The sequence below is a fragment of the Alexandromys fortis genome, unplaced genomic scaffold (assembly GCF_014885135.2).
Source record: "Alexandromys fortis isolate MF-2015 unplaced genomic scaffold, M_Fortis_MF-2015_v1.1 scaffold_17, whole genome shotgun sequence".
NCBI classification, from domain to species: Eukaryota; Metazoa; Chordata; class Mammalia; order Rodentia; family Cricetidae; genus Alexandromys; species Alexandromys fortis.
The window spans coordinates 15,521,713-15,537,242 of record NW_026067896.1 but is presented as its reverse complement, the minus strand read 5'-3'; positions in this window follow the sequence as shown (position 1 = coordinate 15,537,242).

Here is a 15,530-nt window from a genome sequence, read left to right as displayed (position 1 = left end):
AATTCTAAATTAGCTGATTGCCCCATGGCCCCTGTGGATCAGGGACAGAAAGACCAGAAGGAGGAAGACAGACAGCCGATGTGAGGGACCTTTATGGAGTTGTTGCCTAGGTTAGACTTCCGATGCTCCATACTTCCAGACCTCATGAGCAGCAATGTGAAATGCATTTCCACAGGTGAAAGAGAAGCCTATGTCTACAGCATTCCCCTTTGTCAATAGGGTCTGTGGCCATTCGTCTGCACACAATCCATGTGGCTTGGTTTCCTAGTGTCACTTCATGTCATAGCACTAGGGAATCGCTGAGGCTTGGCTGGGTCCTCTGACATCAAATGTTGACCAGGCTTGGGGACGGGGGCCTCATCATCCATTCCACTAGGGCAGGATCTGGTTCCAAACTAATGAGATTGTTGGCAGAATCAGCTCTTTGCGGGCCATCAGTATGGCTTCACTTTCCAACTGGACAGCGACAGGGGACCTCCCAGGGTTCTCTGCCCTCTGTGCAGTCAGAGAAAGCATAAGAGTGTGCTTCTTCAAACCCAGCAAGAGAGAATGCGCTTACAAGACAGGCGTTACAACCACCAGCATTGCAATCAGCCATATACTGTAACTTTGCCATTTTCCACTGATTAGAAGCAAGTCTCAGGTCCTATCCACATTCAGCAGGGGATGGCACAGGCTTGAACAAAATGAGGGTAAGAGTCCTGGTGCCACCTTAGCGTCTGTCTGCCTGTGTGTCTATGAGGACACAGACATACCAGCTCAGCAGGCGTGGCATTAATGGGTAACCTGCATAAGATAAATTCAGTTGTACGGAAGCATCTTTGATGCAAAAACAAAAGCAGTCCATTTTTTTTAAATAAAACAAGTTTATTTACAGTTTAGACAAACCAAGTAGGGACATAATCTAATTTATCTCTATTATGTATAAAACATTCTTGTAAATTTATAGAAAACCATGGCACAAGCCAAAAGATAGGAAAGAAAACGTTTCTGTTAGGTTAGGCAATGCTTTCGGGAGGGAAGGTGACTGAACCACAGATAAAACAGTTAATTTTTTTTAAAAAAAAATCCTCATTTACTACCCATTTGCCAAATTCTCCAATAATCCCCACTTTTTTGTTTTTACCAAAGCTTCACTTTAATCTCAAATATACGCATGTTTCTGGTCCTGCTACCTTGAGCATCTAGAGTCCCAAAGGGTGGAAATTAAGTCACTTTTAATTAAGCTCCCTTCTTCACACAAAATTGTTCGTTGGTGTCTTGCTTGGCACTGCTGGGTTTGGCTATTTAGCGTAGCTCTAATGAGGGTGTCCGCAAATTGTACAGATATACTAGTTAGGTCAAGTGATTGAACATTAAGGGAAAAATCAATTTCCTACCCCCGTTTCTTCCCTTTTAATTAGAGCTAGGCGAGCAGCTGTGTAACACCCTTATTTTCAATAATGCTGCTTTCAGGGGTGTGTTTATTCCTTCTGTGATGCTTAATGGGGTGTGTTTTACAGATATTAGGAGGATGCTTCAGGAGCCTTGAAGGGACAATGGGAGGTTGTGGTTTGACAATAAAGCACCTTGTGGCCTGTGGGTGGCAGTTGGGTGGTTGAGGTGTAAGGTCCTAGGCTAATCTTCAAGAGGAACGTGCTCTGGGCAGGGGATAGCCCTGCATGTGTTTGTGTGCTTGCTTCAGCATCCTTTTGGGCCAGTTTTCCCAAAGGTTTAGTGTGTCTTATTGCATCATTTGTTTTCATTTCCAAGAGTGTTTTAGAAGCTACAGGATGGTTATAGAGCCATTACGGATTCTAGCTGTAATGGTTATGACCGCCTGTGGAAACTGCAGGGAAGGGAAACAAAAGAGTAAATAAAGACCTTTCTTAGTACCCTTTCTCTTTATTTGCATCTTCATCCACTGCACTAGGGGACCCAGCTCTGGGGGATCACTCAAGGTTGAGTCCCACATCCCTGTCACCATTCACTGTGATTAATAACCCGTGTGCCTTCTGAGAAGGATTCCATGAACTTTGGGGTACAGGTGAGCCACCGCCACTAAAAATTAAGGCTGACACGTTTATTTTGAAGGTCAGAGTCAAGTTAATGACCCTACAAATTTCCTGACACATTAATGTAGTTTTCTCATCTTTCAAATGAGGTAACAACCCAAGTCAGTCCCAAGGAAGCCAATATTTATCTAAAAGCTTCAATATGGTATGTGCCAGGGGACTGGAAAAGCAATCCACATTAGGAAAATGGAATTAGTTCTAACTGCATTATTAAGTACTACAAATCACTCTCTTGGGCTCAGCAGATTAAGCATCCAAATTATTTTTCAACCTGCTTATGTTTCCATTTCTGAAATCATATACAATGTGGAAGAAAAGTGTTCTTATTTAAAACTATAGCTTTCATATTGTACAAAAACAAAACAAAACAAAACCATAGGCAGTAGCTCCTCAAGTGCCTTGTAGTCAATTACTTGTGTACAGCGTACTGATTGTTACTAATCTTCCTTCTGCTCATATTTTATGATTCTGTCATTTACTGTTGACTTAGCATCTCATGCATGTGAAGTATTCAGGCAGATACCATGGAGAAAAGAAATCTCCTTTCCTTGAAAAGGCTTCAGTCTGAGTATTTCCATGACCTAACCATTCTTAAATCCTCCTCCAGAGGATTCCACTGCCCCTGGAATGAGATGAAAATTCTAGCCAGAGGCCAGAAGAAGTGCAGGTCAATACTGTGTGTTCAGCTGACTGCTATAGAAGAAGCTGCTCTCCCCCTGCCCCCCTGCCAAAAAAAATATGCCAGCTTACCAATAATAACCACAGGAGAGATAGCAGTTCCAAAACCCTTGTCTTCTAAATACTGAATCGTTTTTCATTTTCCTGAACTGTGAATATAGGACCACGCAACCAACACATTTGTGAAAGCAAGGAGTGGTTCCCTCAAATACATTGCTTTAGGGAATGCAGACCCAGTAATAACCTCAACTACAAGCCACTAAATTCCAAAGAAAAGGAGCTAACCGCCTGATCTTGGATCTCCATGACCCAGGACAGAGTCGCTTTACCTCATGGTCTTCAGTTACAAGGACTTGAGTAACAACTTGAAGTCAGCATTTCCCAAGTCTATTGAAGTCAGGCTAAAGAGCCATACTGGAGCCTTGTTGATGAACTTAAAAGTTATGATGATGAATCTCAGTCATCACCTGGATGTGACTGGAGTCACCTGGGAAACTGGAAGACCGGAAGGCCTCTGGGGATGCCTGTCATGGATAATCTGGATCAGAGTGAGGCAAGAAATACTACCCACCATGGCTGACACCATTCTCTAAGCCAGGGACCTAGACTATGTGAGTGGAGAAAGACAATGAGGATAAGAACTCATCATTGTCTGCTTTCAGGCAAAGGACACACTCTGAGCAGATCTCTCCAGCTCCTGAAGCCATTTCCTCCCCGCTGTGATGATCTGTACCCCAGCATTTAGTTTTCGTTAGAGTGTCACATCATAGGAATAGAAAAATATGACTGATGCCCAAGCACAAGAGGCCCTGTGTGCAGAAACCCTTTAGTGGAGCCATGCTTTAACTTGTCTGACCCTGGAGCCCTTAGTCATGTCCCACAGAGCTCATGTTCTCTGGAAATAACTCAGGAAATGATTTTCCAAATTCTTTTTTTTTCTTTTTTTGCTTTAGAACTTGGTAGTTGACATTTTCCCTTATGAATGTTCTATACCTTCAATCCATGTGTTCCCTTTTAATTGTGACTTTCCACCCTCCTCAGGAACTGAGCGTGGTGGGTGGCAAATACACGCTATTGATGGATTTATTTGGCTCTTAAGGTTAATGTATTCTAAACAGGGCTTATTTGATGTGTTTGGCAAAATGTAGCCTAACACACAATTGTTCTGGGGTGGGAAGCCATGTGCTCTGGGAACTAGGTGAAAACCACCAACTCTTCCCAGAGCCAGCCAGAAAGATGCCAGATGACATTTTGGTACCATTTGTCTATGAGAATTTTGTTCTAATAAGAAAATGAAATACAGATTCTGTCTCTAGCTAGCAGACTTCTGAGCAAGCCTCCTCCTGGGTCTACTCTGTGGAGTCAAAGCACTTGGTGTTGGGCGTCAATGAGTCATCGCTTGGTTGTGACAGCCATTTTTTTTTTTAAATCTACTCTCTAGTAGTTTACAAGATAAGTTGCTTCTGTGAGATTCTCCAGAGGAAAACACCCTTCTTTTCATCCCTAGATTTCCACCCTGTGTCATCTTCAGCAGTCAATCATCAAATGCCACCCTCATGGCTTGAAAGAGCTTCTGAAAGCTCCAGAGAATTTCCCAGAAACCAGCTTGACTGTGTGACATCTCTTGTTTGTGTTCGCCCACAAAACAAAGTAACAGTCATCAGCAGCAGCGTAAGCACACTAAAAAGCTGACAGTTGCTTTTAATAAAATACTCTATTATAGAATTGTGTCCATCTTAAAGCATTGTGTATGTCTAAGTGGTAGCTCTTTTTACAGGTTTTCTTGAAGACTTGCCATACTCACATCCATAGTGGATGTGCTTGCATTGCCTCACCTGTGGATAAAACTTCCCTCTTACCCACATCCTCACCAGCATTTGCTGTCAACGGCTTCTTGATGATACTTATTCTGGTTAGGGTGAGATGTAATCCCAAAGCTGATTTTGCACCTATGTCCCTGATGGCTCAGAATGTTGAACACTTTTTCAAGTATTTTTTGTCCATTCGTGATGTAGGAGGGTCTTCTATGTGTTACTTTCATTGGTTAATAAAGAAACTGCCTTGGCCTTTTGATAGGACAGCAGCTTAGATAAGCAGAGTAGACTGAACAGAATGCTGGGAGAAAGAAAACAGAGTCAGAAAGACACCTTGGCTCTCCTCTCTGAGACCTATGCTGGTTAGACTCATGCTGGTAAGCCACAGTCAAGTGGCAATACAGATGATTAGAAATGGGTTAGATCAATATGTGAGAGTTATCCAATAAGAGGTTAGAACTAATGGGCCAGGCAGTATTTAAATGAATACAATTTGTGTGTTGTTATTTCGGGGTATAAGCTAGCTAGCCAGGCAGCTGGGAGCTGGGTTGCAGGAAGTGGCCGCTGCTCCTTTTACTACACATTCTTATTTCTCCTTTTGAATACTGTCTATTCAAGTCATTAATGCACATTTATCAGTTGATGATTTGGGGGTTGGGGGTTTAATTTTTGTGGCTCTTCGTATATCCCAGATATTAATGTCCTTTCTAATGTGTAATTGGCCAAATTTTCCCTATTGTATAGGCTGACTTTTAAAGTCATGTACTCACATTTGGCAACCCTTAGGATTACTTCCTGTACCACTGGACTGCTGCTCAGAAAGTGCTAGCCTATGTCTGGATCTTGAAATTTTCTGTCTATGCTTTTTTCTATTCGTTGAAAATTTTCACACTTTGCATTCAGGTCTTTGAATAACTTTTGAGTTGATTTTTTGTACAGAGTGAGAGATATGGATCTAGTTTCATTCTCTACGTGGAAATCCAGTTTCCCGAGTGTCATTTGTTGAAGAGACTGTCCTTTCACCAATGTATATTTTTGACAGCTTTGTCAAAAAATTGAGTGTTTATAACCAAGTAGGTTTATTTCTGGACCCTCTATACTTTTCCTTTGATGTCCATATCTGTTTGTATGCCAATTCCCTGCTGTTTTATTACTGTGACTCTGTAATATAGAGAGCCATAACCTCTGTATTTAAAAAACATGTCTTTCTTGCTGGACATGATGGTATACTTTTTTTAATCTCAGCATTGGGGAGGCAAAGTCAGTCAGATCTCTGTTAATTTGAGGCTAGCCTAGTCTACATAGCAGGTTCTATGAGAGTCAGGGCTACATAGAGAGACCCTGTCTCAAAAGCCAACCAAAGAAGCTCTTTCTTTTATTTTTGTGTTTAAAAGAAAATACTAATGACCTTATATGTATTGTGTGATAAAAGGGATTCTATGGCTTCATCACCGAGAACTGAAGATTTTTGTTTCTTTTTTTTTTCTTAAAAAAAGATAATACAAATGAGTGTTCAGAAGAGGCTTTTCTTTCTGACCATGCTGAGAGTCAAGTGTAATGGATGACAGAGAGCTGAAAGCGGCAGTGTATGGTTCTTGTTATTGCTATCGTTTTGTTTTGATTTTTATCCTGACCTTCACTTTTCTCATCTGTAGATAGGAAGTACAGTTTCCCTACATGCTTTTGTACATTTAATGATAAAACATGAAATGGTCCGTACAACTCATACTTAATATATGTCATCTAATAAACAAATAATAAGTACTTATATTATGGAGACTTCATTCATTTGACAAGAGGGCTTGGGTGAGTTGGCCCGATGGCATTATTTCCTGTGACCTTCTCAGTTCCAATCCTGTTTTTGTTTGTTTGCTTCCTATGAAGCATTCGAAACATCTCATTCATGGACACTGATGTTCATCTAGATATTATTGCCTGGAAACTTAAAAAATAAGCACTTTTTGTATGTCATCATTCCAAATTAACAGCACTCAATGTGAGTTGTATATTTTATCTCCCCCATGGCAAGACTCTGCAAGTCAGTTAAGGCCATGTTTACAATGAGATCCATTTCTGGAGTCATGAGGACTGTACTGTGAAAGCATAGGTGACTCCAGAATAGCAGGATTCTGGTAAGAAGGAATTGTGGCAGGATTCTGGCAAGAGCACCTTTAAACTGAGTGTGTACACAGATCAGTTAGAAGCTTGTTCATAGGCAAGTCCAATTCAGAATTTCCAAGGTATGGACTAACATTACACATTTGAAACAAATACCCAAGGGTTTGTTCCAGTAGCAAAATTCAACACCAACAGATAATAACAAGGCACACTGACTCTACGAGCTCCCAATGGCAAGAAAGCTGCCTAAGACCCATAACTAAAGGATAAAGGCAAAATAACTAAGCAACATATAATCAAGCACACTGACTCTCTGACCCTAAGCAGCCCCTGCATGGCTTCTGTTTAACTCAGCTGGCCAAGCCAGTCACATTCATTCCAGAGTAAATTAGGTGATCTAGTGCTCAGTATCCCATACTAAATAATGAGCACGGTGGGCCATTCAATTAAATAAAACACCATCTCAACCTAATGCCTATTTCAGATGTTGTTCAGGTCATTAAGGTTAAAATGGTGATTTAAGTAAGATGTTTAGCAAACTTTTTGAAGGGGTAGTCAAGTCATAAAGTCATGGATATGCACAGGGATTTACATATCCATGAAAATTTAAAATTTGAAACCAAAATGTAAAAGGTAAAAATATCCTTAACTTAGACAATACGAAAATGTTGGCGTCAGCCCACAGATCTTAGTTTGCTACTCCCCAGTATGCACAGCCCCTTATCCAAATTATGAAATTATGTGTTGACCTTTTTAAATCAAGTACTCAATCCCAACCATCCTTGTAATTTGAATGAAGCTGGACCTATCAATAAAACTGTCCAATTTCATTGTGTGTCCACGCTGATTTGAGGATCACTGGTCAGGAGGCACACACCAAATGACCAAACAACAGCAGGAAAACACAACAGATCAAGATACTTAAGAACTCAGGACCAAGAGTAAAACATTAACCATGGAATTACCTCTGCAAATGCTTGCCTCGATGTGCTCATCACATTTCCCTGCAAAGGAGAGCTGGTCAGCACAGCATCTGAGACCAAGTCATCATGCATACACAGAAATGAGTTCCTGATGTACAAAAGCAAACACAACAAGCTTCGGCTATTCCCCAGTGGTGCGTTCAGGTCTCAAACTGTACTGCACAGCATGGTAGTCACAGTTTAAACCTTTCCGAGAGTTCCAATTTCATATGAAAACAAATGGAGTCTGGAAAAGAGAGAGGGTCAGTGTGATAACCCTGCCATTCTGAGCACACATTGTTGACAGAACCCCACTTTGGAGTAATTACTGAACTGTTAAGGAAGTAAGGAGTCTGCTTTGAGAGCAAGTTTACCCACTTATTCTCTAGTGCTTTTGTAACTTCTCTTGCAGATAACATGATTGAGCCATGTGCTGTCTCTCTGCCCACCCCACTGTTTATTTTCACATCTTCGTCCCACCACCTTTATTTAGGTTTTTGCACCTGTTTGCCATAAGTGACATTAAATGATGTCACTTCAGATCTATAAAAAAAATTATATTGCTATCAGCCACAACTTTCAAGCAAAGGTGATAGTTTGGTGTAGTTGGCTGTATGTCAGATACAATGATGAAGTTTACATCCTTTCTTAGTGTCACGTCCACCCTCGACCAGCAAGGAAAAATGCAACCACTGGAGCTCTTCTCACTGCAGTTTATTCCAGGACTTTATTCACTTTCTCTCTTTCTTCCCCTCTCTACCCCCGCCCCCTCTCTCCTTCCTCTCTCTCTCTATCTCTTTGACCTCTCTCTCCTCTCTCCTTTCTCTCTCCTCTCTCTCTCTTTCCTCTCTCTCCCTCCGCTCCTCAGGGAAACCTCTCTCTCTCTCTCTCTCTCTCTCTCTCTNCTCCCAGCCCTTAAGTAGGCATGGGCTGCCAACCCCGAACTGCCAGGTGACACTGCCCATAGGTTCACGCATACGCAGGCAGCTGATAATCATTGCGTGATCATAGCATAAGTCAGGCCTTAGCCATCTCGGGAGTTGATTATACATTTCCATCAGGTGTGACACCATGCAGCTCACTACATCTTAGGGTTTTTCATAATTATGAAACTAAGATTATAAAGAAAACCTTCTCTATTCCAAGAATGGCATTTAAAATACACATGCCGTTCTTATTTATCCTAAGCTGACTCAGTGAAGCCACACCCATGTTTAAAGACAGGAAGACTTGAATCCAGAACCATGAACCCATTAACTACTTAATCTTGTTTGAATTGCTCTCTTTTTTGATAATCAGAGGTCTTTTATTTAATTATCTTACTGGACTCACTAGCATTTCTCTATGTTTGCTGTTTGGTATCTACGGTCAGTTGTATAAGATTCAAGGAGGACACAAAAGACAGCTCATCCATCTCCAGTGAAATTTCAGAGAAAGGTTTTAGATAATCCTCACAATCCCCTATTCCTATACCCCATTAAGAAAATTCTATTTTCTAAAGCAATTAACAAATAGGGTTAAATAATGTACTATTCTAGTTGGGAGGTGGTGGCACATACCTTTAATCTCAGCACTTGGGTGGCAGAGGCAGGCGGATCTCTGTGAGTTCAAGGCCAGCCTGGTCTACAAGAGCTAGTTCCAGGACATCTACGGCTGTTTCATAGAGAAACTCTGCCTCTAAAAGGCAAAATAAATAAATAAAGTACTATTCTGCATCTTTCTAGAGTTGACATCATATGATGTCTTGGTATTTACCTAAAATATGCATATTCTAAGGATAGACAATTTAAGGTTTTTCTTTTATTGCTTTTGCCATTATTATGGAAACAGTGGGTCTTTTCTCTTGTCTGGTAAAGGTACATGCCAGGCAACTAGATTACTACTAGGTAAAGGCTTTCGAATCAAGTCCTCCAAAGATACTAGAAACTACCATGATCTTAGTTTCTCCCACCTTAGACAAAATAAGAATCACACCTGTAGTGGAAATCTTGCGTGATGATGCATGTGACACATGTGGCGTGCACGTCATACATCAAGGTCATGTGCATGCGATATGTGTGGAGTGCATACACACAAGTTCCAAGTAACCACTTCCCAGGGCTGCTGCTGTCGTCATGCTGTGACTGCCCCTCCATTCCCCTATAGCAAAAGAGTAACTGAGCCTTCATCCTTGGTAAGATAGCTGAGAACAGACAATACAGGGTGCTGAATGCAAGCCTAGAGCCAGTTTCTCTGCCCTCCCCTTTCTCTGAAAATCTGGGAAGGAATTAAGTGTGATCTCGAGTTAAAAATAAAAAAAAAATTAAGGATAATTGTTCATTTTCAAAGGAACTCAGAATACGTTTCCCCAAAACAATCTGTTCTCTGGGTACAAAGTTCCATGTATAGATCACTTTCCAGGGACACTGTCTTGAGCCACCCAAGCAAGTCTGGATTGCCTTGCCCTATGCATCATCCCCAGGAGGGTGGCCATGTCTGTGCCTGGATTTATGGGGACAGTAACGGGGACACAAAGTCAAGCCTCTGGCTGGCCTCAGGTCCAGATCTATAATTGGTAACAGAGTATTTGCTACTTCTGCGCTTCTTTTTTATTTTCCAGTCCAGCTGCCAAAGGGGTTTGGGACAGTTTTCCAACCATATTCTGCAAGCTTTGGTTTGCCAAGAATATTCAACCAACTGGTGGATCAATAAAGTGCATCTTACTCCCCTTTTGGGATGTTTTCAGCACTCTCTTTGAGCGTATTTAGATTCTGAAAGAAAAATAAATACAAAACCAAGTGAATTCCTCGGTTCACGTATATGAAAAGCCCCAGTTGTGAACTGTTTGCAGGTTTAAATGATGTCACTGAACTTCTCCCTTCTCTCTGCTCTGCCTCCTACCGCATCTGCCTCATCTCAGGAAGTGCCATGGAGCTGTCTGCAGGTCTGCAGACTTCTAAAGTAAAACACAAAGGCCCCAAGTCCCAAGTGTGACAGGTGTTGGCCCTCCCTAATACAGGCACTTGGACTATTGAAAGCAGCTCTCTGGCTGGCTTAGGCAAGGGTACATTCTAGTGAGCAACTAGAGTGGGGTCAATTCTGCTGAACGCTTAACGTGAGAGTAGGTAAAGCATGCCCCCTTATTAGAAAAGGAGAATATTGTTTCTAAAATATCACTGGGTAGTCAGAAACGGAGCAAATAAAACTGCCCGTCTGACCAACCGTGAGGTCTCAACAATGCAGCCGATTAGACTTTCATGTCATCTCATGCCTTGGTCATTTGTGCCCTTCAGCTCATTCTGATGCACAGAAGGATCTGTGCAAAATTAGACTGTCATAGAGGAATGTGACTCGGGGCATTGTACTAACTGTGGAGCAGATTCTCCCACCAGTGTGTTTGGAGTCCTTTCCTTTAACTTAAGAGGAAAACATGCAGGAGAGTTTGGTCATTTAAGAGGGAAGGAATCAAGAGCCAGGGTGTGTCACACTCTGCGCTGGCCAATGGAAACAAAGAGACAGCAACTTTCAAATTTTCCATAGTTTAATGTTCTGTACAAACTATACAAATAAGGTGCCACAGATCTGCTACCTAGAAACCAGGTGCTGAATTGTTGACATAGTCACAACAACTAACAGCTTTGACCCCTGCCCATGGCAACCAATGACACACGCCTGTAAAGTGCTTTTGGTTTGACCGATTGTTGCCTTTGTTGTGTTAGCCTCTGCGGTAGTTACATTAATAAGTTGACAGTATTGAGCTGGTGTGCGGCAGTCACACCAAGGGCTTTGCCTTTCACACCATTTGGGTGTTGCTCCAACTCTGTGTGATGGTCATGGTATCAGTTGTACAGATTGGGATTCTGAAACGTGGAGAAGCTAGGCAACATTCCCAACATCACAGAATCAGACACAAGTGATAGCATCTGTTTGCCACATCTACACAGAATCACAATGCTGTTCCCCACCAAGGCTCGCCCTTTTTGTGGTACCTAAAAGTAGGTTACACTTATTGAACACTACCCATGCATCAAGTGTTGTGCTAGAGCCATTATTTCCCTCTGCGCTCCCTGTGGTTCTGTGCTAACTATTCTGAACAGTATCTTCTCTTTACACATAAGCAAAGTGAGACGCATAGATGCTTACGAACTAGCTCAAAGTCATTTGCTATAAGCCCCGTCTGGCCTTTAGGATCCTGTCTTCCCATAGACAATACTGTCTGTGCCCTTTAAGTCTCCTCTTATCGTCTCTGCTGCTTTCATGGAGGTCAGTCAGCCTCACTAGACTGTGGGTCTTAGGGTAAGGACTGAGCCTAAACACTTGGTTCATACAAGGTGCATAGTAAATGTCTTATTTGTTTGTTTCCTAACGTGCTATCACACTTTAACACATGGATGGTGTTCTCACAGTGGAAAGAATAAAAGGATACAAAGGCTAACTACCAACACCAAAGCAATCTTGTATTTCCATAGACTGGGAATCATAGACAGTCTGTCAGGGAGTCAAAGCTAAGCTCTATGCTTTGCAAAAGTCAATCCTACCCAAGTGACAATCTTGAAATTGAAATGACCTAGTCTGAGCAAAGTTTTTTTTAAACATACAATACAGGATGTCAATCACTTCCCTATCATGATAAAAATTACTGCTAAACAGAAAAGTAAATCCAAAGCTTGGGTATCCGTCAAGTTTGTCTAGTATGGCAGGATTCAGTCCACCCCATCCGATACTTACTGAGTTTTGCTCACCAGACCTTGGATATTCCTTTCTGCAGGAATTTCACAGATGCCACAGACAATGCTATTAACCCAACAACTAACACAGCCTCCTGAGAACAAGGCTTTAAACCACATCCAGGTCCAGACACTAGGCCCTTTAGATATGGATGATATACATACAAGATCAAAAAAACAAATCTGATTTTTCTCAGTGGGACATCCCTTGCAAAGCAAAGTAATAGGCCCTGAAGTAGAGCATTAGAGGAGAAGGTGGTTTCCAGTTACAAGGTAAAGAACACAAATAAATATGGGTGCTTTGTGATCCCCAGGTAAGCCGAACACAGAATCAAGCCCCTACTTGCAAAACTCAATTAAAACAAGTCCATGTTCAAACAGTTGTACTTTCTTCAAGTTCAGTAGACAGCTGTTTTGGAAGATGACTCACTAGAAGGACAAATGTATTGTACATGTTGCCTTGAGAGCATTTATCAGCACGTGGGAATGGATTACTCAACCAGTTGTAAGAGCAATAGAATCAAAGGACAGCCATGACACCAACCATATCCTACTATTGATAACCCACATCTTGGGAGGCAGATTCACTCCAGCTCTGAGTTTGCTGGCTGCCACCTTTCATATTTATTCTCTGTGTATCTCAAAACAGACACGAAGTCATTACTATTACATGAGGCTCTTGTCACATGATGAACACCTCATCTTTCCGGCTGCTCTTGAGGAGAGAACTCTGACTTCTATTAGGCATTCAGTCCCCAGAGTTAGGAGTCCAAGATCCCAAGTGGTAGATGTCAGCCTAAATCAAATATAGCAAATCCATTTTCCTTACCAGACAGTGGTGTGAATGCTGGCCAATCTAATCAATGACATGTGAGGAGAGGGACGCTATGAACTATGAAGATTTTTTTCATCCCTAATCAAGAGGCTAAAGAAAGAAATATCCAACATATTTCCAATATGTAAATATCCAATGCAAGAGTAGCTATTGTGACATATCTAGCATTTTGTTTATGTTAATATCTGTGATTATTGTGGCATTCCTGATACGGTAAGAAGTAACTTCTGTGTCACGAGGACAGCAAGGCACAAGAATGGCAGTATTGGGGTCCTTAGTGGCCATGTTATACTATTGAAATAATTAAGTGTGCTTATGGGCCTCATGCTGTGTCAGGTTACCCCAGCTGTGATTAACCAATATTTGGTCAACTAATTTACTTTATCACCTGATACAGATGAGCCTAATCCCTAATTTGAAGCAAACTTATATTTTCACAAAAATACTTGTTCTTGTAATTAAACATAATTATCTTTTGAGAAAATAAAGCTAAATAGTAGACAATTCTGCCTAGTTCAGTAGGATGCTCGTAAATCCATGAAAACACACATAATCTAGCATAAAAAATGAGACACACTTTCTTTAAAGGATCAGATGGTAATTTCAGCTTTATTGCCATCCTTTATGATCTTTGTGTAGTGCAAAAGTAAAAAGGCACAAGACATGAATAAATGGGCATTACTTTATTCCAATAAAGCTTTATTTATAAAAAGGCAGAGGCTCAGTTGTAGTTTGTAGGATATAGTTTCCCAGTCCTAGTCCAGAGCCTCAAATTCATCTAATTCATTTAACATTAAAGTCCTCTGATGTCTTCTCTACATAACTTGGGTCCTGCCTTCCTTTTATCCTTTAACTTGTCCCACTCTTGGTGCCAGCCACCATGGCCTTCTTTTTATTTACAATCTCGGTTTCCCAACCTCTATGCACACCCCAACTTTAAGATCTTTACATATGATGACCTCTTTGCCTCTATGTCTTTTGATGGAATCCTTGCTTTATGAACTCTCACACATGCTGACTTTTAACCAGGCAGCTAACCTATCATGAAGACTGTGTCCCATTGTTGCTACTTTAGAAAGTCTCAAGTACAGCTTGCAGGTGCAATGTAGTTTGGTACTAATTCTTATAACGGGTTAATACTAGTTTCCCCAAATTTTTGGATTATCTTCTCTACAGTCTTCAGAGTATGTGTCACTCCCCCTCTTGACAATTGCCTGCTCTACTCTGGCCACTTGCCCAGCCTTTTTCAGACCAGGAAATGTAGTTAAAATATAATCAGGCACTTGACTAAAATATTTAGAAGAAAGAAAGAGAGAAAGGGAGAGAGCGAAGGGGGAGGGTCTTCTTAGTAAAACCCTAGGCTCTTTGATGAAGCTCCCACCCAAATATTTTTTCAATGCCCCCCTCCCCAGGGTTGCATGAGAAAACAACAGAAAAAGTCCCTAATAAAGGGAAGAATAACACGGAAGGAAATGCGAATGGCAGCTCTCCTTAATGCCTCCTTCTCCTGGAGCTGAAGCTGGTTCCCCCAACAGCGGCTCATCCTCATCCTCCAGCCTTTGAAAAGTCTCTCCTAGGCTTTCACGTGGAAGCAGAATGTCTCCAGCTCAGAAAGCAGACATCAAATTGATGTGCACATGAACTTTGGTCATTTCAGCTGGCCACAGCCAAGGCTTCTCTGCTTATGTAACAAGCATTGTGAGCCAGCGTTAAAAAGGCTATTTTGGTCCGGCCCAAGCTCCAGCAGAGGGAGCAAACAAAAGTGCTTACAAAATAACATTAAATGAAGGACCAGGGCCAGGTGGGAGGTGCTTGTTATTGAGGACAGCCACTACTATTCTTGCCAAGTATGACCATACAACAATGTAAGCCCACAACTGCCAAATCTTCCGATTTAAAAAAAAAGAAAGAAAGAAAGAAAGAAAGAAAGAAAGAAAGAAAGAAAGAAAGAAAGAAAGAAAGAAATCAGAAGCTAGGACGACTCTTCCAATCTTTATACGTTGGAACAATTAAACATAGGGCATGGAACAGAACATGCCTGATGTGTTCACCAGGCCAGACTGGGCCCCTGGGTTACTCATGCAAGGCCACTGTATCACAGTCACAAGAGTCGCTTCAGGGAAACCACCACACTAGGCTGTCCTCGGAGCACATCATGAACAGCCTCCACATCTGGAGCAGACAGAGCTCTGGCTACATCCAAAGCTGCAAACAGTGGGGCTTCCCAGCCGCTGCTCTTTGCTGAACCACAGACAAACATGTCTTCTGCTCTGCTCACTTCCTACGGCTTGTGGCACCCATTAGACAGGAATATATACGGCTTAGCTATGAAAATAGGTAGCCTTTATTTTCTGTAAAGCTAA